The 27,740-nt window shown below is 34.0% G+C and overlaps 1 protein-coding gene across 28 annotated transcripts in view; it reads left to right on the top strand.

The window, feature by feature from the left end:
* DTNA (dystrobrevin alpha) overlaps positions 1-27,740 on the top strand; it is a 478,032-nt gene that overhangs the window by 187,200 nt on the left and 263,092 nt on the right. Inside the window, exon 2 of one of the 28 annotated variants that reach the window (XM_051970240.1) lies at positions 26,119-26,350. The exons of 26 other annotated variants lie outside the window; for them this stretch is intronic. The gene's annotated coding sequence lies outside the window, so the exon portion shown is untranslated. Of the gene's footprint in view, positions 1-25,178; positions 26,351-27,740 lie in introns of those variants that run through there. One more of the 28 variants, XM_051970237.1, reaches the window with a different exon arrangement.

The raw sequence follows: 27,740 nt of genomic DNA, 5'->3' as shown, positions 1-27,740 counted from the left end.
GCAGTTCCCTGGCGTTCCCTTGGAAGAAGCCTCCTATGGAAAATGCCAGATCCCAGCTGGATCTCTTGTTTCTTGTCAGGGAGAATCTTTCTATCAGCAGGATTTTTCAGTGGCTGTTATGAATTTGTTTTCAAAAACCATCCATTCCTTTACTAGGAAACTATGCGAATGGAAGTATGTACTGCTAGAATCTGCCAACTGTTGCTCACCTTAATTGTTATCCTAAAAGCTTTCAGGGCAAAGTGCTCAATTTGAGAATCTCAAAAAAGTTTATTTTAACCAACCTTATTATAAATAAGTTTATTAGCTTGTTTTTCAAAGAAAAGATATAATTTTAATAAAGTAAAAGTGTTCCTCTCATTTTATAATTTACTGTTCAGTAAAAATATGTCTGTGTGTGTATGTGGCCCTATGTAAGAATCTAAGTTTTGAAACTTTACTTATTTTCAAAGCACTGAAGTAAAGTTATTTTTGTCAATGAATAAGTACCATTTGTCAAATCAGAGAAGCACTTCTAACAGTATCAATTGAGCCATAAATGTTTTTAAGACAACAGTGTTAATAATTTTAAAAAATAAACAAATGCCTTTAGGAAAGAAAAAATGAGCATTAAAACAGGACTAATAGAACTATAACAGGTAATGTAATATTATCTGAGCACAAGGAACCTCTAATTTAAAATGGCTCATGTTTCAAAAGTTCACTTGTCAGCTGTTTGAAATTCAGAATGGACTTTCTCATTGATACATTGCACTTAGGTTTAGAGGTTAGCCTACAAAAATTTTATTTGTAATACACAAGAAAACAAAAATATTACTGTTCCAATATTAGTAATTAGGTAAAAGAGGAAAAAGTGCAATAAAAATCAGTTTTCATTCATCTTGATGCTAACCCATCATGACTTGAGGAAAAGTGAGTTTCATTGGAGGCAAATGGTGGATGAATTTTGTGGAGATTCTGAAGGAAGCACTTTCAAAGACTTTAAAGATTTCTAGAAATAAGGTCATAACTTTAGAGCTAAAAGAGATCTTAAAAATCATGTAATTCACTCTCCTTCATTTTATAGATTGGGAGTGATTGCCCAAAGTTAATCGGAATCCAAGTCTCCTAATTACAAGGTTGATTCTCTTTCTATTGACCAGTTCTTAATCACTATTCAAAGACTTCTGGTTCTTTATTGGGTCTTCACTTCTACAGATATTGCTTTCCTTTGCCATGATATTTAAATAGTACTATTTTTGAGCTTATCAGTCATAATAGATGATGTTTTTGCACACAAAAGGTATAAAAAGAAATATTTTTCCAAAGTAATTTAGAAAGAGTTGGGAGAGAAAGGAGATTAGAGATAACTAGTAATTGTGTGAAAAGGAAGTAGAAATTATTGAATTCTAATTGATAAAGGGGGAAATTGTGTGGGATGGGAAATGGCATATGCAAGAAACATTTGAGAAGAAGATAACAGCATAAAGTCAAAAAATTTTCCCAAGTTGTCAAAGAAGTGGTGCCTTCTGAAGAAATCTTGATTGATTACCCATTGGAATAATGAGGGCCATAAAGAGAGGGCAAGCAAGGCTTTAGAGTTGTTTTACATTAGATGGAAGATCCATATACTTAGCTTTCTATGTGGACATACAAAACTATCTGATTTTCACAACTCAGATAGTTCCAATAATTTTTAAACGAAGTGCTGACTATGGAGATTATAAATTTTAAATTCTTTTTTCTCTTATGCACATCAAATCCAATTCCTTCCCAGGTTATAATTTGAGAAATTGAGACCAAGAAAAGCTAAACAAATTTTCCATTGTCACAAATGACAGAGTAGGAACTCAGTTCTGGATTCTCTGTTTCCACATGCATAGTAGAGTAGTTCAAAAGGCACCTGTATATTTGTCTGATGTTCTGGAGGATAATTTGATTTTTCTGAATTTTTTTTCCAATTTGGGAAAAAATGAAGGATCAAACACCAGTGTTATTGCCAATGAAAATTCTATGCAGTAGATGTAAAACTGTATTAAGAAACCACAATTCAAATCCTGCCTCAGATAGTTAATTTCACTGTTCCTCAGTTTATTTATCTATAAAATGGGAATGATAATTATGCCTATCTTATAAGCTTATTATAAGAACCAAATGAGTTAATATATGCAAAACATATTGAAAAGCTTTACATAAATACTAGCCATAAATTTCCTGACATCACCAAAATATATTTAGCATGGCTTTGTTACAGTACTGGGGCCTTAGCTTAAATAAAAGATGAAATTTGTTCAAAACCATAGCTGTTAAAACAGTGAAATAAGTTACTGAAGAAAAGTATTGTTTTTCCCTAAGGTGTTTTGAAAATTGTTAAAAAGTACAACTCCTACAATCAGTATTTTAGGTATTATGCATTCTGAAAGCTGAGGCAGAGCCTATATGACATCTAGAAAATCTTTGATATTAAGTCATTCTGTGTAAAATTTCCATTGTCATTTGGATTTAAAGTATGTTAAATTTGCCCAAATTCATTTGTATACAGCCTGAATTTTCTAAGTTTATATTTTTTAGTCTCATTTGATATCTCCCTCCACACCCACAACTTTTAAATTTAGATTGTTATTGAGCTACAGAATCCAATGTCATGACTGAGCTGTGAGTTTGAATCCACAATTGTCAACTAAAATGTGAGTGATTGATGTTGATAAAAATAATTCTAGTAATTCTTTTGCTGTTAGTCAAGACAGACTGGGAAAGGACTGGATACTCAGAGGATTGGTAACCGGAGAACATGCCTTTCATCTTAGCTTCTAGGTCATTAATTCTGAATTAAACCCAAGTTGATATGAACTGAAAGCTGCTGCCAGCTGATAGATGTTCAGTGTCCTGTTGAAAGACCATAGAGCTAAATAAATAGATACCATATTTGCTTTTATAATGTCTTACTAATTTTGCAGCTGTTTTTACTGCTAAAACAGGGTGGGTGAATAGAATTTTGCAGTGATATGACTCCACCTTTGTGAATCCTGACAGAACTGCAGGCCCAGGCATAATTTCCCATCTGGCTGGCCAGTTACTGTGGTCATCAAAAAACCATGTCTTCTTTTTGTTTTTCAGCTAGCAGGACCTAATTTTGAAAATAGTTTATATAGCCCTTCAGAAATGCTTATCAAACCTGCAGAGAGTCAGGCAGCTGCTTTAGATGGAAAACTTCAGAGAGAGGGGAATTATACAAAAAAATATATGTATTTCTTTCTTGAAATTAGGAGGGGAAGAATATAAAATCTTTATTCACAGCTATAGTAAACTAATTTGAGTGAAAATATTGCATTTGACTGTGAAAGGATTAACAAAATGAACAAATAAGAACATTGATTTTCCTTCTTAATTGATGATAGTTTATTGGGCTATAATTCATGACCCAAAAAAGAAAGAATCATCATCTACAGAGGGCTCCCCTAGCTCAGAGCTCACTGAGATCTCCATTATTCTCCTGCTGGTGGCTTTTTTCTTCTCCAAGGAGTTGTATGAGAAGATCCCTTTCTTTAACATCTACTGAATGGAAGGCTCTTCATACTTAATAATCAGTCCATTCATACCCTCCATCTCCATCATGGAAACCGATGTCCTTGATTTCACATAACTGTTTGGAAATCCCAAGGTACAGAATGATCCCCATACAGGTTCCATGGGATGGTCACTACTATATTTAGATGGTATAGAGAAATCTTAGAAGTAGCATTGTAGAAGTCAAAGTAGCTTTTTGTGTAACATTCAATACTTCATAAGGACATGCTAAGATGGCTTCATGCTCTAGAATTATTGGTCTAGAAATTTGTAAGTGTATTAAATTGATCCTTGAAGATATTTCACAAAACTGTCTTCATTCTCTGCTGCCACTGACTACAGCTCTCCCACTGATCTCATAGTAGGGTTGACAAAAAATCCTATTCCATCATATTACCTGGTTTATACATTAAAGCCTTAGGCTTCAACCATCCTTCCCATCCTACAAGTTCCCATACTAGATCCCCTGAAATTGTGAAATCTCCTTCAGAGTTTTTTTCCCCTTAACCAATACATACTGTAGGTATTACAAATATGATACCTGTCTTCAGACTGGCAGTATAAGGATTCCACCTCTCATTGATCCACTATAGCTGCAGCAGGAAAGAAATGAGTGAAATTTATATTCAGACTATTAAGAGTTTGGGTTCCTGTCATTCCTCAATTCTTTCCTGTACTGATTTTGGCACTTTGCTTTACTTAAGGCTGGACATTTTAGTGAAATGTAAAATTGAGTTTTAGATTGTGTAGATGGAAAAAGTTTTGTTCAGAAAGTATCATTTTTCCAATGCTCTTTGTTTTCAAGAGGCCAAATGGCCTTATGGCAGATCAAATCTGTGCTTTAAGGTTTTTTAGGTGGCAAAGTGATAGAGGACTGGATCTGGAGTCTGGAGAAATTGAATTTATTTTATTTTTTTTTAGATTAACTTTTTTTTAGCTTTTTATTTACAAATATATGCATAGGTAATTTTTCAGCATTGACAAATGCAATTCCTTTTGTTCCAACTTTTTTTCTCCTTCCCCCCCCCACCCCTTCCCCCAGATGGCAGGTTAACCAATACCATGTTAAATATGTTAAAGTATAAGTTAATTATATATACATACATACATACATGTCCAAACAGTTATTTTGCTGAATAAAAAGAGTCGAACTTTGAAATAATATACAATTAGCCTGTGAAGGAAATCAAAAATGCAGGCAGACAAAATAGAGGGATTGGGAATTCTATGTAGTGGTTCATAGTCATCTCCCAGAGTTCTTTCCCTGGGTATAGCTGGTATAGTTCATTACTAAACAGTTGGAACTGATTTAGTTCATCTCATTGTTAAAGAGAACCACATCCATCAGAATTGATCATCATATAGTATTGTTGAAGTAAATAATGATCTTCTGGTTCTACTCATTTCACTCAGCAAGAAAATGAGTTTATATTATGCCTCAGATATTTAATACCCTGTATGTCTCTCAGCAAGTCACTTAATATCTCTACCAATAGGGTTAATAATAGTACCTTAGCTCCCTGACTTGTTGTGAGGACAAAATGATAATATTTTTTAAACACAAATTTTAAGTGCTATGTAAATGCTATTATTAGTAGTATTCTCATTTCTGCTCTCTTTTTTTCCCTTAGCAATTCATTTTAAAAGTCTTCAGTACATGTTTTTGTAAAGATCAAAGTAGACCTATTAAAGGAAAGAAAGGAGGGGGAAGGAAAAGGAAAGAGATAGGAAGAAAAAAAAAAGATTAGAGGTATGGAGAACCACAAAGGAGAGATGATCTCTTATTTCTTCAGAAACTTTTTTTTAAAACATGTACATCTTCAGATCCTAGACTTTCCCAAGTCTAGGAAAGCACTGGTTAAGCTAGGTGGAGTCTAATAAAACAGCAATTTGAAAGAAGAAAAAGCTACTACATCTCTTATTATATTCCATCCCAATTCTACTGCACTTTGTCAGGTAATAAGGAATATCAATTATAAGATTTCCCTTGTATGAATTTCCCTCAGTCAACTGCATGCCATTAGCAATAGTAATTCTGACCATTGGTAGTCTCATTTGTTCAGTTCACTCTGTTTTTTCAAGCCCTGATGATTCTTTTTGGCACCAATAAACCTTTTAAATAATATGAACTATTCAATTTCTTGTAAATGCCAGGTTGGATAGCTACTTCTGTGTTTCTCTATTCTCTGAAATTAGATAAGAACAGTAGCTTAAGTAGTATTTCCTGAGTGACAAAGTAGATCCCTGGAAATAATGTTTTTCTCATTGAGATATAAACAAAAAATAAATTTATAAACTCCTTCAAAAGCTACTTCAGGCCTTGCCACAAACTATTACAATAGATCATGGAATTTTAGAACTAGAAGGAAAATTTTAGATTACCTAGTCCACGCCCTTCATTTTATAGATGAAATTGAGACCCAGAAAGAGCCAGAAAGGGCTGATTAAACACACAGGTAATTAAGATAGAGGCAGGTCTCAAACCCAGGATCCTTAACTTTAATCCAGAACACTTTATTCCATACTGTATTTCCTCAATCATAGAAAAACTGTAAAAATCAAGTCCTCTTTTCATGTATCAGTATGACATAGTTAAAATAAATGCTTTCTAAGGGCTTTTCCATGCATTCCAATAACACTTCCAAATAGCATCAAACTAAAAAGTTTCATTTCCCATGAAATTCTAACTATTTTTACACTATGCATGAAAGAATAAATTTGGGATTTTTGAAAGTCGATATGGAAATAGTAAAATAGTAAAACCTAGTAAAAAATAGTAAAAAAAAAAAAAATAGTAAAAACCTAGGATAAAGATCTTGGGAATAACAGAATAAGTGATTTCTGTTAAGTGTTCATTTTGCTTTTGAATTTGCATTTGAATATTAATTTATCCATGGAATCGACTTAGTTTCTTTCTGGATACTTTGAAGTATGGTGGGTTGTATCAGAGGAAATAAAAGGTATATGGTAGAATCAACATAAGAGCCTTTTCCACATGGACAGGGCTAATTTTTCTCTAGAAGACAGGGAATTTACCCAGGAGTAGAATTGATTGGCCCAGAGAACTAGGACTTGAATCTTTGGCTCAGCTTCCTGGTCAAGTAAAGGATAAGATCCAGCAATTTGAAAGCTAGAGTCCTTTAGACTTTTGTAGGTGTTCTGTCTCAGAAGGAATCAGCATACTTTTCAGACCAGACGTTTTTTACATATAGAGATGAAGGAGGATGGGGCTCACATCTACCTGAGACAGAATTGTATTCTTGCTAAAGATCCTTTTTGTAACTACATATTACATGGCAAAGTAACATCTCCCTTCCTTCTTACTGGTTTGATCTGAATGAGGTCCAACACTAAATAGAATACAAGGTTAAGGGCTATTTATGGCACTGGATACCGACAAACTTTAAAATTGCTGATAGAATTTGAGGTTATGGATGATAGAAAGAGTAGGAACAACAAGTTCGCTTCAGGCTACATCAGCTGATAATAGTGATAACAACTGAGCAAGATTGTAAGTAATGTCTACTCTTTATTTTCTTTGAGTTATTGCTATGATCTTTTTTAAAAGGTTGAAATTAAGAAAATAAAGAACACAAGAAAGCATTGTGCACTTAGATAGAATGAAGAATAGAATTTTAGTAAATTAGAATTGTAATAAAATCCTATTAAAATATAGCCTACTATTGGACAGAGAAAGAAATGAACAAAGATAAAGATCCAGAAAGACAGATAGAGGAGAGACAAGAGACAGAAAGAGATAAATAGAGACAGAGAAAGTCAAAGTATTTGGGCTAAAGTCTCACCTCTGATTCTCTTACCTATGAAACAAGTCACTCATCTTTCCTGAACCTCAGTTTCCTTATCAGTAAAATGAGGAAATTGAACTGTATGTCCTCTGCAGTCTCAGTTTTTTATTGACGATCCTATAATAGAATTTATTTTTTTTCTTAGATGATTCATGTTGATCTTACCCCTAAAAACATTTCTTCTAAATTTCATATTTTGTTTCTAGTACATCTAATTGAATCACATCTTTGACTTATGAGCAAGAAGTAAAGCAAAAGACATTTTCAAGGATACATATGATTTGAAAAGATGTGCCAGGTAATGAGAGAAGAAAAGATAGCTCTGTGGTTATGCTGGGATATCTGAGATGAAGAAAAAGGAAGGCCTCTGGGTGTCAGGCAAATCTTCTGGGAAGGATTTATGTTAAGACTTGGATAAAAACTGCACAGGAAGTGAAGTGATGGAAGGACTGTGTGGTCTGCATTGATGCAGAATATATTCACATTAATGGTGAGATCAAGGTTGGGGTCAAAAAGTCATTCACAAGTTAGATATTCATTAAATATTTAGAGATATCAAATATTATGCCAAGTCAGAATTTTCTGCTCCTAAAAGTGGCCTTTTATTTTCTATATATCACATCCACAGCAAGAGATTCCTTATTAATCACAAAAAAAAAATAGGTAGTTTGTACAAAAAATAAAGCTGAATTTTTATGGAGAGGGTTGAAACTAGGACTCCATTCTTTATTTGGATTGCATTTTGACTACATGTTGTAGACTCTACAAACCATTTGAGGATTTGGGGCTTTAAGAACAGGTTCATAATCAATGCTATCCTCCATTTTCTATCTTTAAATTAAAGATTAGTTTAAAAAAATAAAGGAAAATTAAAGAAATTAAAGAAAAGTTATTTTTAGCTTTATACCAAAGACAGTTCTCTAAGAATCAATCAATCAATACCCATTTATTAAATGTCTAATATATTCTAAACACTGTGCTGAGTGTTAGGAATTTTTCAAAAAGTGACATTGTAGATGCCCTCAAGAAGATTATATTCTAATGGGAGAGAAAATGATCATAAATAAGAATATACAAAATAAGCATATTTGTTAAAAGCAGGCAAAATTTATTATTATTATTATTTTAGACAACTAAGGTTTAGAAAGATTTAGCCTAATAATGATGGTGAGTACCTGAAAAAAAAAAAAAAAAAGAAGAAGAAGAAGAAGAAGCCAGATTTTTGCATTAAGCTGGACTATGTGACTACACTGAGAACCTGGAAATTGTCTGTGTAGTTTGAACCCTGAAACTCTTCAAAGAGCTAAAGTCATACACAGTAAAAGATAGGCTAATTAGAATGACACATTGCAGAACACTATCACTCAGAATATTTGTTATTTTTCCAGTGAAAACTATTTGATAGGCAAAATATTGGAACCAATGAAATAATGGGTTGTCCTTAGAATGTGGTTCCTGTCTGCAGTGAATAATACAGGAGAGGAGTGAGGGGCTAGGCTGTAAACCCAAAGTCACAGACTAAAGAAGAGAAGCTCACACCTTTCATTTTTGGGTAGTGTCAATGAATGAAGACTAACAGAGGTCCTGGAGAGTATATTCGGTTTGAATGTGTCCCTGGATTTTTCATCATGAAGGATCGCTGAATAGTCTTTCTTTATACCTATTATTGCTTGTTTTGAGTAATAAATGCTTCTAGGGGGGGGGGGATGGAGTTGAGGGGGGGTAGGGTGAGAGAGTGCAGGACAAATGTATATATAGGGGAATTTCCACTAGGAGACCTGCCTATGTTCTTGTTGTGGCAACCATGCTCTGGAAAAGCAGAAAGGGTGTACCCTTAAGAAAGTATAATCAGCCAATATATAGTAAATGGCTACTATATGGAAGGAAATATCAAATTTTTTTGTATCTTTGTAGCTTTACCAAGAAAATCCCAAATGAGATCATAAAGTATCAGATTTGACTAAAAAATGGATGAGCAACATGTGCCAGGCACTGGTAAACTCAGGGTGTAAAATAAAGAAGAAAAAAACAGTCTCTGCTCTCAAAATACTTAAAATCTATTGGGATCCACGGAGTTTAGTGCTGTCTGTTTCTCTATTGAATTCACATTATTTCAACTTCTTGTAGGCAAAAAATGAAGAGGACCCAGACGTCGGTATAATAGAGTGGGACAGAATGTATAGGAATAGAATCAGTTTCCAAAATGAAAAAACTGACAGGTCACAGGGAATGGATCATTAATTTCCAAAGAGAAATATATGAATAGAAGAACTGATAACAGAGGAATAGAAAAGTACACACTTAAAGAGGAAGTAAGGAATAAAGAGAAGCTGGTCTTAGATCCATTGTTTGTTTACTGCCTGAAGGACCTGAGGCAAGTATTTAACCTCTTTGTAAAATTGTAGGTTTGGCCTAAATGACTTTTAAGTTTACCTCCAACTCTAATTTATCATTCTCTTATCTTAGTGGCCTTCAACTCCTAGCCTAACTTGTTCTTCCATAATTAATTACAGATATGAGAAAAAAGAGGGGAAAATGCACCTCTTCTTAAGATCTGCAAATAGGAAATACCACCTACATATTTAATTTTATTGTTAATACAGGAAGAAATGGTGTGGTCAGAGTTTTAGCTATGATAATGGAAAGCCCAGGAAATGTGGTCAGTTTCTCCAGTACCCCTACAGCCATAAAATTTAAATGACTTGCATGTCCATGGGATTAATTAATACCAAACCCTATATCATGAATAGAAATAAAGACTGATGTAAAGAAAGCATAAAATAATTCAGCCTAATTTTCTTGTAACATTAGGCAAATTCCCCATCCTATCTCAAGCTGATATTCTCAAATAACATCCTCAGTACATTAAGGGATCTCTGATCCCACTTGTTCTAGATAACATAGGAAAACAAGAAGGCATTATAGATAGAGTATTGGACTTGGAATCAAGACCTGAATTCAAATTTATTAGCTAGGTGACATAGGGCAAGTCTCTGAACCTCAGTTATGTTGATGCTGTTTTAGTAGCAGTGCAGAGTTGTGGGAATCCCCTTTTGATCAGAAGTGCAGGTCCAGCCCAAAATATTGGTGACAAAAAAAGGAAGTTTTATTGGCACTAAGAAGCCAGCTTTGCTAGGAAGACTGACTTCCTCAGTGGCAAGGTCCTGGCAGAGAAAGAACAAGAGGTTTTCACTGAAGTCTCTTCACAGTGAGCAGGAGTCCTGGTAGGTAGCTGTGAAGGGAGAGGGTTCCTTGGCATGGCATAATTCCTACTCCAGACTTATGCAAAAATAAGGAGTTTAGAATTGTCCTTTGTAGAAGTTTGAGACTAAAACTTCCAGTTAAAAAGAAAGCCAATATCCCCAGGCCTAAATACTTGGAGTTTCAAGCCACTCAATATCAAACCCAGATCTCTCAATTGAATGAAAATCACTTTGAAGGCTTCCTGAATGGGAATCTGGCTACCAATGGGGGATAGGGGGTAATGTGCCTTAGAAAAGCTCAGCCTGAAATATATGCCTTCTTCTAGATTTTCTGGAGTCTGGGAGGCCAGGAATAAAAAGAGCAGAGTGATTATTTTACAGATTAAAGGGAACACAGTTTCATTCTCCCCTTTTCCTCCTCCCCGCCCCCATCACCATCATCTGTAAAAAGAAAATAAATGGAAAAGGTAGAAGAGCAGAGTCTTAGACTTACTAACAAATAAATCATTCCTGGAGTGTATGGGAGTTGACAGAAGTATTATTAGAAGGATCCCTTTTCTCTCCAAATATGTCAACTAGATGTCTGTGAATGTTTAACCATTTTGAATTTATTAAGATGCACTCAATATATGAAAATCTTGAGAATATATATAGCATAAGTTTACAAGGTAGCAAAGTAATAAAAGTCAATAGGGAGTTAAAACAACATGCTCTATATTTCATCTCATTGTTTCATACTACATTTATTGAGTCTTGGTTTATTTTCTATTACTTCGTAGACTTCCCCTTAATTCTCATAAAAACTTTTCTGCAACTGGCCTAGAGTGACCTCTTATAAATCAGTAAGGAATGAAAAAGTTCCTGCAAGATTTTGTAGTTATTTAAACTTAACTATATTTTGGTTGCTTTTTCATTAATTAGTTAATGAAAAACAAAAAAGAGAACAGAAAAAACATTATCATATGTACAGCAGAACATGAGAGAATTAAAAATATTTTAAAATAAATTTCCATTTCAAGAAAGTATATGTAATAATAGAAGACATTATATTTAGAATTGCCCATCTTTGTTTCATTGAAGATTTTCTTTTGTTCTCTGTTGTGGTCTTTTTACTTTATTCTCTTTTATATATAGCTTTTTATTTACAAGTTATATGCATGGGTAATTTTACAGCATTGACAATTGCCAAATCTTTTGTTCTAATTTTTCCCCTCCTTCCCCCCATCCCCGCCCTCCCCATGACAGGTTGACCAATACATGTTAAATATGTTAAAGTATAAATTAAATATAATATAAGTATATATGTCCTAAGAGTTATTTTGTGTACAAAAAGAGTTGGACTTTGAAATAGTGTACTATTAGCCTGTGAAGGAAATCAAAAAAGGAGGAAGACAAAAATATAGTTTATTTTATTCTTTTTGTCTCCCTTTCTCCCCTTTTCTCCCCCTTATGTCCCCAAGCAGCTACAGTTAAGCAGATATATTTATATATACATATACATACACATGTATACATATACACATACATATACACACATACACAGATACAACACAAATATACATACATATACAGAAATTCCTATAATCATACCCATTATAAGTTCATATACATCTTTGTAAGGTTATAATACACTTTTTTGTACTCTGTTTCTCTGAAAGTGGATAACATCATCCTTCTTAGGTCTAAATCTTTCCATATTTTTCAGGACCCATTAACTAATCATTTCCTATGCCACAACAATATCCCAACCCTATACTACTATTTCTTTTGAATGGGTTGTTTTTTGTTTTTTTAATTGAAATAGTTTCAGTTTTTGCTGCTTAACACACACACATATATAAAACGTATGTGTTTGTCCTGCTTAACATACATACATATATACATACACACAAAGGAATATACATACACACATAATGAACAATTTGGATTCCAATCTGGAGAGGACTTCCCTTTCATCATTTGATAAAAATTGGAAGCCTAAGAAAGGCACAATCCTTAGCTTTTCTGCCAATCTTCTTTACATAGCCTAATATGGATATAAAATGTATCTGGTGTTAATGATTCTAAGTGTTGCTGGAACTTGCCAGAATGTTTAGACCTTTGCACAATGAAGTCTTTATCACTGCAAATATGAAAAAGCTTCTAAACAGCACATCACAGCCCTTCTAAAGTCTCTTGCACTTGAGAATCTTTTACACATTCATTTTGAGGAGTTAACATATTTTTCTTCTCAATTATAAATATATCCTTTAAAATTGTTGCTACCCTCTGTGGATCCTAATTACAGATTTGAAGAATTATGAGTTGGATAGTTTAATTATTAGTATTTTCATAAGGAAAAAAATTCATTCCATTTCAAAATTTCTAAAGCATTTACACACATTTATCTAATCTAAAATTTCTCTGTAGAATATAGTAATAGAGAAGGTACTGTCTTAGAAATAGGTATTTACTATTCTATAAATCCAAAATCAGGCCCTTGCGAAACATTCAGAGGTTTTACAACGTGTAGTGGATTATTTGGCCTTGTTAAGAATGCAGTTTTTAAATGTATAATATGCTTAGCATGAATTTTAGGGGTTTTGAATATTAAATGTTGCTATACTGAGTTCTCGGTACTTCCTGGCTTTTGTGATGCTTATTTGCTACCAGCAAGATTAGCTTTTGATTCCCTGAGCCAGCTTTCTGCTCCTGGATTGTCAGAAACTATGAATGTTATGAGTGACTCATAATAAACCTCTTATGGTAATATCGGAAGTTGACTCAAAGACTAATATTGACTAAGAATGAAGGTGAAGGCTAGTAAGGGAGGACAGCCCTTTATTACATAGGCAAAAAAAAATGTTATGAATGAGTACAGGAAGCATATTTGCAGAATCCATTTTAGGGATTCTCATGACTTGTATCTGTGATTAGTGGAGAAAAAATTCTCAACCAGAGATCATTAATAAGAAAAATTAGAAGCTATGAGATGTGGTAGGGCACACAGCATTTATTACAAACACAAATTGCAAGAATATGAACACAGGAACTTTCTGGTCTGAGGCCTTAAGAATTACTGGCATATTCATGTTATAAATGTTATAGCAGTTAGAGAAACCCTCAGTTTTCCTTCATAAATCTCTTCAACAGACTATAGGAAAGGACAAAGTCACCTTTCCCCAGCCCACCCTCCTTAGCCATTCTGATAATTTTTTGAGCTGACTAGCATGGCAGAGTTCTCATTCAGTTATTGGATTCATCTTAAAAATGCTTTCTCTGTGTTGTTTTTTAAAATATTATTTCTGAAAGAATACGCCATATGTAATAAATATACACACACACACACACACACACACACACACACACACACTCCCCACAAGAATTCTTGTAATAAATAAATATAGTCAAGCAAAATGAACCAGTAATTTGAATGGCTGAAAAAGTATAGCTTATTTCATACCTGTAGTCTACCACACTCTGCCAGAAGTAGGAAATGTACTTCACAGCTACTATATTTTTAAAAGGTAAAATGCCTTAGGCTTTAAAATTTACGAGGAAGACTGGCTCTCACTCTCCTTACTCCATCTGTCAGTTCTGCTTTTCCAGCTCCAACTCCAAGCCACCAACAATTGTTGGTAGAAATTAATGCCTTACATGTCTCTATAGATCTGAAGGCACAAGGATAATGAGATAGGGATAAGAAACTTAACTTCAGTTCTCTGCTTAAAAGTGTATGGTTCTTGTTGGGACTATACTTTCTCTGATAGAAAAAAATTTCTTTTATTTGTAGTTGCTGATTGTGATGTCAGCATACTTTCTAATCCACTGCCTATCTAGGTTTCAAAGTGTGACAATTGTCAATTGTTTTATTGTCCAAACATTATAACAGTATTTTTTTAAGTATTCATTTATTTTAAACTTAAATACAAAATATGCACAGCAGAACAAAAGAGCAGATTCAAAATACAAAGCAATACATTTCCATTTCAAGAAAATCTATATAAAAACATTATGGGAAAAGGAATATTGGACAAGTACAAAATATTAATTTTCATGGGTTTTTTTATTTGTAACATTGTCTTCATACCTTATTTGGATTATTGCAGAAGAGAGAGCATAGGTTAGTGGATAGAATATAGCCTTTGCATCAGGAAAACCTGGGTTTAAGTTTCATTTCTAACACAGATTCTGCTATTGACACATACTGATTTGGGGACTGTGGTTTGAGCAGTTAAACTGCCAGTTCCCCCAGGAAAATTTCTAAGACCATAAGTGCTAGAGAAGTTGCTAACTTGTTTGGTAGAAAGATTTTATTTGTCAGGAGTTCCCCATAGGCCAGTGAAATTATAGGACCCTTTACATATACTCTTTGCTCCCCGCCCCCCCCCAAAAAAAAACCCACTGCCATAAGAACCATAAGTAGGATAAAGTGACTAAGGCTTTTTTTCAGGACACTAAAAGATAGAGAGGGATTGATGGAACTTTTAATTCTTCAGAAGTGCAGTTATTCCTTCCACAGTTACACCTTAAGAGTGAGACACCAATCTTCCAACTCCCCAGTCTCACCTTATTCTCTGTAGTCCACCTTACCCTCCCACTCCCACCCTTCATCTCTGGCAGTCTGGAAAATCCATATAAAATGCTTTGACCCATTTTTTTCTTTATCCTTCTTAAAGTGATTACAGTATCTCATTGTAAAATTTAGGCCAATAACATACAATATCATACATATATTTTATGTATTTCTGACTCTCTAAACTTTTTCTGTGTCATCCTTTTACCTTTGCATGTCAATTGCATCTTCTGCAAAACTTCCAGAAAATGTAATATGATATGTGATATATATAAACCATGATGGGGAAAGTTAAAATGTGGAAAGGATAGAAAAAATTGCAGCTATGACCTAGTTAATAAGAATAATTAATTTAAAAAGAAAACTACTAGATTATTGATTCCTCCCCTTGGTAGCCACACTTCAGGTAACATTATGGTCTCCCCACTGGAAACTCTCTTTCTCTTTTCAACATTTCTCTCCCAAAATAAATTGAAAGTATATTTCATGCTTTGAATAGAAAACTTGTTAGTTATTCTGACAGCTACATTCTTGGAGCTTATTGTGGGGATTCATTTAGAGAGGTGCCAAAGAGAAATAGCTGTTTTCAGATTGGAAACTTTAAGAGAAAGTGTGAAGAATATGAAGGAAGCCTGAATGTCCTTTTCCCCCTCATATTTTAAAAATAAAGTCTACTTTGTATATAAATTATTGGGAATGAGGAGTAGGGACTGGATGTGATTTCATCACTGTAAGGGGGCCTAGTGAGGAATTTCTTCTATCAGTATAGCTATTGCCTTCTCGGAAATTTATAATCTAGTCGCAGGGGTCCTCAAACTTTTTAAATAGGGGGCCAGTTCACTGTCCTTCAGACTGTTGAAGGGCCAGACTATAGTAAAAACAAAAACTTTGTTTTGTGGGCTTTTAAATACAGAAACTTCATAGCCCTGAGTGAGGGAAAAAAAAAACCCTTCTCAGCTGTTGCATCTGGCCTGCGGGCCGTACTTTGAGGACCCCTGATCTAGTGGTTAGTTGGGGTACTGAGAGCAGGATTAGAACCCTGGTCTTCCTGAATGAGTCCCCCTTTATGCTTACCACACTATTCCATCCCTCCATCAGCTACTATTCTAATGTCCAAAGTATGATTCAAGCCATTAGGAATAAGCAAAGAAATGTCAGTCTTCCAACTTTTATCAGCTGGAGTCCAAGAAACACCAATAAGAATATTTTCCAGGTTTTTATTATCAGTGTTTCAGAAGTGACGCTAGAATAAAATCATGAATAGAATTTTAAATGTATGGAAAATACATGGGTCCCTAAATCTGATTATTCATTATATTTTACAGCTCTGTCTATCATTGAAGTTGATGATATGTATGAAATGGATAATCATAGTCTGAAGAGGAAATTAAGATGAGGCCTTGGATTTCTGTCTTATTGACTATAAAGCAAGGGTAGTTGACCAAGACCATACTTAAAGGAAATTAATTTGGGCCATAGGATGAAATAATGTAGAAAAGCTAAGCAAAATGCAGAAATATAACCACTGTGCCCTTTCCTTATATTTCTCCACTTCTATTCTTTCCCTACTTTATCTATCCTTTGTACCATTTCCAAGAAATCATGAATCAATTTATTCATGTCATCCCTCTGTTCAAAAGTCTTCAGGAACTCCCCACTGTTTTGTTATAAATGCCTGTTAAGTGAAAGACTATTTATTGCACTCTATCTTACCAGCCTCATCTCAAAGCATTTATTACCTTTCTCCTAACACACACACACACACACACACACACACACACACACACACACACACACTATTCAGTTGAAATATATTACTTTTGACTTTTTAAGCATGCCCCATGCTTTTCCACTTTTGTGCCTTTTGTTTTCTCTTTCTTAGTTGCATAATGTCTTCCCTTCATCCCAGAATGCTTTCCCTTCACCAATTGTTTGTACTTATTGTACTTATTGAATTGCTGTCCATCTTTTAAAAACACATGTAAATGTGCCACCTCTTTTATGAAGAGTTATCCAATTCTTCTTATAACAATCTTTCCCCTTGGACCTCAAATAATGCTTTGTTTCATAATTTTCTAACCTACTTATATAATATTGTATATCATAATATTATAATTATATGTGCTCTTATGTTGTCCCTCTTTTAAACTATAAGTTCTTTGACAGGACCCTTTCTTAGCAAAACTTTTTTTTTAACTTAGGACAGGATTCTGCAATAAGGGAACATTTGTACTTGTTGAATAGTTTTTTCATTTTTTTTCCCTTTTATTTATTTATTTTAAATTTAAATACAGAATGAGAAAAGGAGCGCAAAAATTACCATGTGCACAGCAGGACAAAAAGAGAGCAATAAATTTCCATTTCATGAAAGCTCATATAATAAATACTACACTTTGTGTTCAGAGCTGCCTGTCTTTGCTTTCTTGTAGTTTTTCTTTTGTTCTCTGCTATGTATTTTTTACTGTACTTTTCTTTTGTTCTCTGTTGTGCCCTTTTTACTCCTTCCTCACTCTCCTTCCAAAAAGTCTACAATTAAGTGAGGAGGAAATAGATGAATACATAGATAAATAGATACACATAGATTGATAGATACATATGTATGTATATGTATGTGCTTATATTATATATATGCACATATATACATATATATATACATACAAATTCATATTCATATATGTAAGGCATATGTACTATGCTTATTTCCACTTGTCTTCTGTTTCTCTGAAGGTAGATAGCATCTCCCTTCCTAAGTCCAAGTTTTTCCCTGTTTTTCAAAATCTGCCAGCCCATCATTCTCTATACTTCAGCAATATTCCAACTTTATACTGTCTAGTTAAAGTCTAAAACAATATTGATTAATATGGCTGAAATATAGTGTAGTTTCCCTATTTTTTTCTTTTGATCAAACCTATTTTAGTTTCAACTTTGCCTAAGATCATGATTACTACCACTACTTTTTTATTTAATAAAGTATACTCCTGAATTTTGTTTTATGTTTATGTGTATATTTCTCATTTTTACAACATTTCCTGAAAGCAGCATACTAGTCAGTTCAAATTTTTAATATACTATGTATTTCTATTTTATTGGTGAATTCATCCAATTCACATTCTAAACTATAATTATTTGTTTATTTTTCTCCTATTTTCCTTACAATTCTTCTCATCCAATTCCTATCCCTCCTCACTCTTTTACTTTACTTCTATATGTTACCTTGCCCTCCTATTACTTAACTTACTCTCCTCTCCAAGAATCCCTTCTAAATATATATGTCGCTCTCTCTTAAACCTAGATCCAATATGAATAGAGTATCCTCTAAAAGCCTCTCCCTTATCTTCTCACTTCTTCTTTTCCCTTACACTCTTATTTCTTTGGGAATTTTAAATGTAATGTTCTCTCTTTAACACATTTCCAATGAAAGATTCCAAAACTACCAGCACTTCTCTCCCATCTAATTCCTCTGTATCAGTTCTTCCTCTCAAACCCCATTTGTATGAGACTCAGCTCTACTTCATTTTTTCTTTCAAACTACCCAATTACTAATGACAGTCTTAGATATATGGTTTACATTTCCATGTATAAAAAGTTGTTTTAATTGTTTTTATTGAATCGCTTGTGTAATTAGTCTTTTATAGTTACCTTATATTTCTTTTAGATCTTGTATGCCAAGTTTTTTTTATTAAGTCCAGGTCTTTTTGTAGCAAAATTTTGGATGTCTGGCAATTCATTGAATGTCTTTTTTTTCTTCATTCAGAATTATGCTTAAGTTTGTTAGGTATGATATTTTCATTTGCAACTCCCATTGTTTTGTATTCCAAGACCTGAGGTCTTTTAGTATAGCTACTATTGGTCTTATATAATGCTAATGGTTTCATGGTAATTTTTTTTTCTTGTGGTTTGTAATATTTTCTCCTTAACCTGAGGAATTTCGGAATTTGGTTTTGATATCTCTGTAAATTTCCCTTGTAGCATTTCTTTCTAATAGTGCAGTTTTGCTATTTCTATGCCCCCCTCCTTTTGCTAACACTTAGGACAATTTTCTTTAATTATTTCTTGTATTTTCATATAAAGATTCATTTTTTAATGTCACTTTCAAGTAGTCTGATTATTCTTGTTTTTTCTTCTTGTTCTGTTCTTCCATTCAATTATTTTTCTAATGAAATTTTTCACACTTTCTTCTATTTTTTCATTCTTTATATTTTGTTTTATTATTTCTTGGTCTCTTATAACTTTGCTGGTCATTTTCCTAAGATTCTGGGTCTCCTTTCCAATTGGTTGACTTTCTTCTCATAATGTTGTTTTTCTTGAATTGTTTGTATTCTTTTTAAAAAATTTCCTCAATCTCTCTTGTTTTATTTTTAAAGTCCTTTTGGAGTTCTATGAATTCTTTTTAGGCAAGTGACCATTTGACATTTCTCTTTGGAGTAGGAAAGGCTCTTTTTTGCTTCAGTATCGTTCTCTGAAGATGAACTCAGTCTTCTCTATTTCCACAGTAACTGTCTATGGTTGAGTTCTTTCTCCTTTGCTCTCTTTTTTGTTTTTTGAAGCAGTTTTTGTTATAATCACTTCTAATCTTAGGGTGTTGGAGGAAGGTGCCTCTGGCTTCAGATTCTTCTTACTATTATTTTTTGAGCTTTGTCCTGGGCCCAATCTCAGCACTTCATCCCCCTTCCAAGCCCCAGTTAGAGTCACCATATACACTATGCTGGAAATGATCTTGCTTCCTGAAAACTCTCCAGTATCTATAACTTTTAAGTTAAGTTTTAACTTTAAGTTTAAGTTTTAAGTTCTCCCCTCGGTCCTGGAATTCAAACAAGAACTCAGCTCTCCTGTAAGTGTCCACAGCCAGAGTGTCCCCACTGCTTCTGCACTCATCTAGTTCTGGCATCTCCTTGTCAGAAGAGGTTCCCCTCAATCTTCTCCTGCTCACACACTCAACTCCCTACACTGCCCAAATTCCTATGGCTGAGGCCAAGACTACCTTCCATGCCAGCCCCAGAGTTTACCACTAGCTGTTTCAGCAGAGCTAACCTAGGGAACACACAGTCAGTAAGTATCTGAGGCCACATTTGAACTCAAGAAGATGAGTCTCCCTGATTCTAAGCCCAGTGCTCTATCTACTGCACTATCAAGCTATAGTACTTATCCCACAGAATTATTATGAAAATTAAAACTTTCAAGTGCTACATAAATGTCATATATAAATACATGAATATATAATATACAAATACTTGTAGTTGGAGGTAAAATGATATATTGGAAAGAGTATTTAATGTGAAGATAGAGAATCTAGATTCAAAGCCACTAACTATCCATGTGATTATGGGCAAATTGCTTTGCCCTGGCTCTCTGATTCCTCATATGTAAAATGCAGATATTTAACTAGATAATCTATAAGATCTTTTTTCATTCTACAATTCTACATAGGATTATTATTATTATTATTTGAAAAAGTATTGCTATGTATTCTATGAGTAAAATGAAGACAAAATGTTTATCACTCACTTGATGCATAAAAATGAGATTTCATCCCATAGATCCAAAGGCTTTGTCCATAATAAAAATATTTTTATAAAAGATATATTTCAGTTGATGTTTAATTTATTTGAATGTTAATTTTTAATTTCTCCATTGGAGAAAAAGCCCTTCTGTTATGACACTGCTGAATTACAACTTCTGATCCATGTTCTCTGTTATTGCACAGTTAGTTGTAAGGAACTTCATTTCATTCTAAGAATTTCTTTGGAAAGATCATTCTGTATAGATGCCCGGGGAACTTGGTGCTCTTTCATTCCAGTCCTGGCTCTGCCTTTCTCCTTTTTTCTTCTTGGCTAATTCACTTTTTTTTCCTCTGACTCTATTTCTTGATCTTGAAAATGGGTTTCAGGGTGAATTCCCAGAGGGTCTGTGAAGATTATTTTAGTGCCTTTCAAGTGCTTTTAAGATAAAATGGGCTAAGTTGTACAGTGATCTTGGGAATTGGTGGGTCTGAAGAATGGCTTCTGAAAAAAAAAAAAGATCCTACAATAAGAGCTCTTTAAATGACTGGCAAATTTCCTGCAGGGACATTATGCCCATAACCCATAAAACATTTACTGTAACTACCCTCCCTCTTTCTAAAGATTGGGTGTCCTCTCTGAGGCTCTTGAGACAATGAAATTTTACAGGTATTCAAATTTAGAAAAAAATTTAAGTCATTTACTTTCATTGCTATTATTAAAATGATCAATTCTGAGCTGCAACAAGGTCAGGAAGTGCAGAAGAGAACTGTCTTTGTGCCCAGAAGTCATTTTATTTTTGATACAGGTACCAGAAGCAGTAATTTTTAGGAACAAAATTTCAGAGAAGCTTTTTGTTTGTTTTCAGCCAGACACAGACATTTCTCTTCACACACAACCCTCTTCCCCCTCTGGGGATTTCTTTGCTCAGCTTTTCCCTATTTTCTGTTTTTCTCTCTTTTCTTCCTCCCTCAAGTGATCCTATTGGCTTTCAAATTCTTCTCTTTTTATATGTGTTTCCTCTCTTATTTTTGTAACTAATCCCCTTTTTTCCCATTATGGCATACTATCTCACAGCAAAGTTATTATTAGTCTCACAAGTAGAAGCTGTCATAGGAAATTGATGAAACTTTGCAAAGTATATGAGGTATAACAGGAATATGAATTTAACATATAGTTTAATTTCAAAATTCAAGGTGTTTAAATTTTAGCACACTTTTATACTTATACCATCTACAACTTGATTCTTCTCGTAATGGTATACTTCCCATTCCAACATATAAATGAAGTCTTACAGTCCAAAATTTCACAGATCTTGATTCAGATATTTGTTGAAACAATACCCTGCATTTAAGACTCCATTTGCAGTGCATCATTCAGACATTTCTCTCTTTTCATCATTGTTTAGCACCTAAAATAAAATTCCTGGTCTACATATTGACAATTTGAAAAAAAAAAATTAGTCAAGTTTCTGGTGTTTAATGTCAACATAATATACAAGATATATGAGCAATAGTTTTATGAGTCAACCACAGTCTTCTCCTTGTTACTCTCTCTATTAGCTTCCAAAGATATGAATTAGGTTAGGATAATGAAAGAGGAGAAGTATGTGTGTATTTGTATGATGTTTACATTAAGGTATATGCACATGCATAAGTTATCCTTAATTAAGAATCTAAGACATTTTCTTTTTTACAATAATCAATAACATTTCTTTTTAAACATAATGTGTTTCTTTTTCACATGTCCTTAAATTAAACAAAGAAGATTATTCTTATGGGATCTCAGGGTTGAAAAATCCTTCAGATTCCATCTAGTACATTTTCATTAGCTGAATAATAGTCCTCTCTATAATATTTTGAACAATGGCTATTTAGACTTTGCTTGAAATCTCTAATTCAGGAAGACCTAGGAAAGATCTTAGGTTAAAAAGGCCAAAGTCTCCCAATGCATCCAGGGCCATCTCCAGTCACCCTGATCTATATTGCCCCTAGACCCAGATAGCTCCAGAGGACAGTGGAAGGCTAATGGTACAGTGGAAGGCTAATGACTTTGCACAGCCCTCCCTCACTGAAACCCAATTCATTTTCATGTCTTCTCCTTCCTTCCTGATATCATGCTCCTCTTTGAGAATGAAGAACAATCTGTGAGTAGAAACAACTGTCCCATGGTGGATCTAACTAGCAAGTTCCAGTTGTACAACACAGTTCTTTCTTTCTTTCTTCCTTCCTTCTTACCTCTCCCTCTGTCCACATATGGAGTTATATTCTTAGTTGCAGATTCTCAGCCCAAAAGAAAATAAATTTTAACCACTAAAACCTAGCAAGATATCTTGGTGTTATGGACTAGGGTTTTTTTTTTTTTTTTTAATGGACCATACTTTAAATCCAAATCATTCTAGCTCTCATTGATTGGTCAACAGTAGGTCCCAGCCCCAGCCTCATTTGGTTATTGTTTGGATTCTGCTGGCTCACAATAAGCATATTTAGCAATTGTTTCTATTTTGGCCAGAAATCCTGAGGGTCTTCCCCTCCCAGATTGATTTTATTTTTTAACTAGATAAAAGAGGCCATTCTTTGCCTCATTTTAACCTAGCTTTAATTACTGAATGGATATTGTCTCAAACAAACTGATAAGTGGGAAAGACCTTAGCTCAAATAATCTAGGTTCTCCCACTGTATCTGGGGCCATCTCTAGCCGCTCTGATCTATATCTTATCATTAAACCTAAATGACTCTGAAGGAGAGAATGAAACTGGTGACTTTGTACAGCCCCCCCTCCCCCTCACTTACATCCATTTGCCCTCCCAAAAAATATATATATCATTTGCAAGTCATGACATCTTCCTGATGTCATAGTCCTTTTTGAGAACAAACAACAACAGCAACAACAATAATTCAAAGAAGCCCAGTACTTTTTTTTATTCTACATTTAGTTAAATAAAGAATATTGTTTCCTTATATGGAGCCAAAGATTGGTGCCTACCTGCAAAGAACACACATTGCTTATAATTCTGCTCTCTGAGTTCAAGCACAACAAATCTGTATGCTCTTCCACAAGAAGAGAGTTCTCAGGTTCCCTCAGGTTTTCCCTTCTTCTGACTAGATGCCCCCCTAGGCTTTTCAACCTTTCCTCAGGAGGCATGATGTCAAGACTTTTTACCACCCTAATGTCCATCTGGAAACTCTGGCTCATCAAACTCCTTACTAAAATGTGTCATTGAAAACTGAGCAAAGTATTTCAGATTTGTTTTGCCTAGAGAATCATGGGAATAACTTCCCTTATACTCAATAATTTGCTTGTCAATGCAGACATTTTTTTTTTCTGGCTACTATCTGCCAGCATTGACTTATACTGAAGTGTATCAATGGACTACCTCACTATTCCCTATCCTATGTCTTCTCAGACCAAAATACCACTACTTGACCACTACTTCCCTATATGTGTTGCTTCCCCCTATTAGAATGTAGATTCCTTAAGATTTTCATTTTTGTATATGTAGCCCCATCATTTAACAAAGCGTTTGATATATAAGCCCTTAATATATGCCTTTTCATTTCTTCACTCATTCACTCACCAAAAACTTCAATATTTTCAGATAAATTGCTAATTAAACATATTTCCTTCATCTTGTACTTATGAAGTTTTTATTTAAATTCTCTTCAACAACAAATACTTATTTAATGTCTACTATCTACAGTATAATATTGTGTTAGGTATTAGGAATACAAATACAAAAACAGTACTGATGTAGTTTATGTCCTGGGGGAAGAGATAGGAATGCAACTTGGATGTAAATCAAAACTGAGTCATTTGCTGCCAATATTCTACTCATGGTGTATTATGACAGACAGTAATCGACAAAGAATTTAAAATGAATATTGCTCAGAAAACAATGGAGAGTTACATATTCAAGCAAAGAATATTGGGAAATAGAGGGTGAGACAAATGAAAAATCTGAGAGACATGTTTTCTAGGTGTTAATAATCAGTTTCTTAATTGGCCTAAGCAGATAATTAATAAACTGAAGTCAGTGGTTCTCTTAGAAAGAAAAGACCCCACATGGAGGCTGCTTGAATGTTTTAATGCCTTTGGAAAAGGGGTTATCCCAGAGAGGTGGAAATCAACTCTGATTGGTTAACAATTAATTAGAGAATTAATAATGATATGATGATGATAATGATGATGAATGAATGAATGATATGATATAATGAAAGGTGGGCTTATTCTAATGGACTGACCATAAGTTTGATCATATTCAGCTCTCTCCAATATTTCAACTTCAGTAGTCTCTACAAAGGAATCCATCTCCATCTAGTTCTACCTGAGTTGAACAGAACAGTTTGGCCAGAATTCACTTGGATTAAATTTTCTTTACCCTTTAATCAAAAATAGGCTCTCCCAGTTGGTCAGAGTCCTGCCCAATATTGAGGAAAAGGCCTCACTGGCAACTCTGTCCTTCACAAGAAAGTAAAAAGAGGAAAAAACCTTATTAATAATTGATCTATTAATAACTAGTTACTAATATTAAAAAGATTTTTTGGGTCTCATATATAAAATTGATTATTAATATTATGAAAAACTAATTATTGTCTCAAAGTAGAGGATATATAAAAAGAAATGTATAAGTGAAAAAGATGAATGTGCTGGTCATATGAAGGATAACTGATGGAAATTTCCACATCCTCAACAATTCTTAAGAAAGTGAGAAAGCAGCCAACACATCAGATGGTACCCATTGAGGAGAACTTAAGAGAAAGTGTAGACAAGAGCTGTACAGGATGAATTAAGATTGTTTTTTATATAATTGGAGAGAATACCCACATAGATGGGATCAGAAATCTATCTGAGTATTTTAAAAGTAATTTGATGAGGGAGAAAGAGCACTAATAACTGAGGGAGGCGAGGATATGGAAAGGCTTAGGATGACAGGTGTTAAACCTTAAAAGAGTATACCACAAGGTGGGGCTGAGAAGGGAGCACATTCCAAGCATAGAGAACAGCCCTGTTAAAGACTGAGAGCCTAAAGATTGGATGCTAAGTTTGAGGAACTACTAATAGGTCAATTTGGTTAGAACACGGTATGTGTGGGGAAAAGAATAATATAAAATAATTAAGTTGAGAAACATAAATGAAGGACTTTATAGTTGAGGCTTTTAAATACTCATCTGAAAAGTACATTTTCTCCCAGGAAACAATATGGAGTCACTGAGAATTATTGAGCAGGGAAGTAACATGATCAGACTTGGGCAACAGGGAAATGATTTGGGCAATGGTAGGAGGATGGATTAAAATAGGGGAAAAAATTAATTAGGTTGACCAATTAGAAGGCTACTACAATTGTCCAAGAGCAGAAGAGATAAAAAAACTGTACAAGTATAAGTGGAAGCACTTATCTCCATAGCTAGAACACTAGGCTAGTCAGGAAGATCAGAGTTTCAAATCCACCCTCAGACACTCACTAGCAGAATGAATCTGGGTAAGTCATTTAATCTCTGATTGCCTGACAGATATTAGAGGAAAATGGCAGATCATTCCAGTATCTTTGTCAAGAAAACCCCAAATGTGATTAAGAAGCATCAGGCACAACTAAACAACAACCACAAATAAGGATAAGAACTATACTAGTGGAAAGAAAGAGACAGATGCATGACATCTTGAAAGGGCATATCAAGACTTGGCAACTGAAGGGTGAAATGAAGAATTATTGTTCTTTCCTCCTTTTCACAGCTCAGCTCTGAGGTGAGTAGTAAAAGGTAAGGGGTGGCATCTACATGCATTGCCTCTTTCCTCTCCCAATCCTCAACTTATACAGTCTGACTTCTGAACACATCACTGTATCAAAACTGTTTTCTCAAGTTATCAGATGTTGTTCAAATGACAAATTCTGTGACTTTTTTCCCCCTTGGTATTCATAATTTTTTTTAACTTTTCTTACTTTAGGATTTGGCACAGATGACCACCCTCTCCTCCCACAAACTCTCTTTGCTCTGCCATTGTATTTTCAAGATATAAATCTCCTTCTTCTGACTTGGGTAGATGCTTATCGGTTGCTTTTTGTCAAATTGTCATTCACATCTTATCTCCTAACTATGGATATAGCTCAAGATTCTGTTCTGGATTCCTTTTTTTCCTCTCTATACTTTGTGTGTGTGTGAACTCATCAGCTTCATAACTGATAAGTTATCATTTACTTATTATCTCCATATAAGTGATAACCTCATAAAACCAGCTTTCAAAACCACATTACTCTTTTTTACATCAGTCAGTTAATAAACATTTAGGAAATGCTTTCTTATAATTTATTTATTTACTGTTTTCCCCAATTTACATTTAAAATTATTTTTATATTTATTTTTATATATTATATTTATATTTATTTTATATATATTTTTAAAACTTTTGAATTCATATTTTCTCCCTTATCCTCACTCCCCAGCTCCTATTAAGAAACCACATGTGAAGTTATGCAAAACATTTACATAAAAGTCATGATGTGAAAGAAAACAAAGATATTCCACCCTACCAAAAAAAAAAAAAAAAACAAGAAAAATAAAGTTAAAAAAATAAAAATAAAAAGAGAGAGAGAATGCTTCAATCTGCATTCAGACACAATCAGTTCCTTTTCTGGGTATGGATAGTTTTTTTTTTTTTTGTAGTAAAATTACAAATTTACAACTGGTCATCTCAGAGCAATGCTATTACTTTGTATACAGTAGTTTTCACATTGCTTGAGTTCATAGAGGACTTTCCAGTTTTTTTATGAGAGCATCCTGCACATCATTTCCCATAGAAGAATAATATTCCATATGAAGTATTTTCTATCCGTTGAGCACTGTGCTAAGTTCTAGGATGTGATAAAAGGAAAATTATTGGTCCCTACCTTCAAAGATCTCACATTCCAATGAGGAAGACTATGCAAGTAATTATTTATATATAAGATATATATAGTATAAATGGAATGCAATCTCAGAAGGAAGGCACTATTAGGAAGGGAACAAATAACGAAAGGTTTCCTGCAGATAATGGGATTTGAGATGAATCTTGACAGTAGCGAGGGAAAACCAGAGATTGATGTAAAGAGGAAAACAATAGATTGGCTATATGGGGTAAATGCAAGTAAGGAGTTGGG

The sequence above is a fragment of the Antechinus flavipes genome, chromosome 1 (genome assembly GCF_016432865.1).
Source record: "Antechinus flavipes isolate AdamAnt ecotype Samford, QLD, Australia chromosome 1, AdamAnt_v2, whole genome shotgun sequence".
Lineage (NCBI taxonomy): Eukaryota > Metazoa > Chordata > Mammalia > Dasyuromorphia > Dasyuridae > Antechinus > Antechinus flavipes.
The sequence above is the reverse complement of the archived record's forward strand: the minus strand, read 5'-3'. Positions and strand labels throughout refer to the sequence as shown.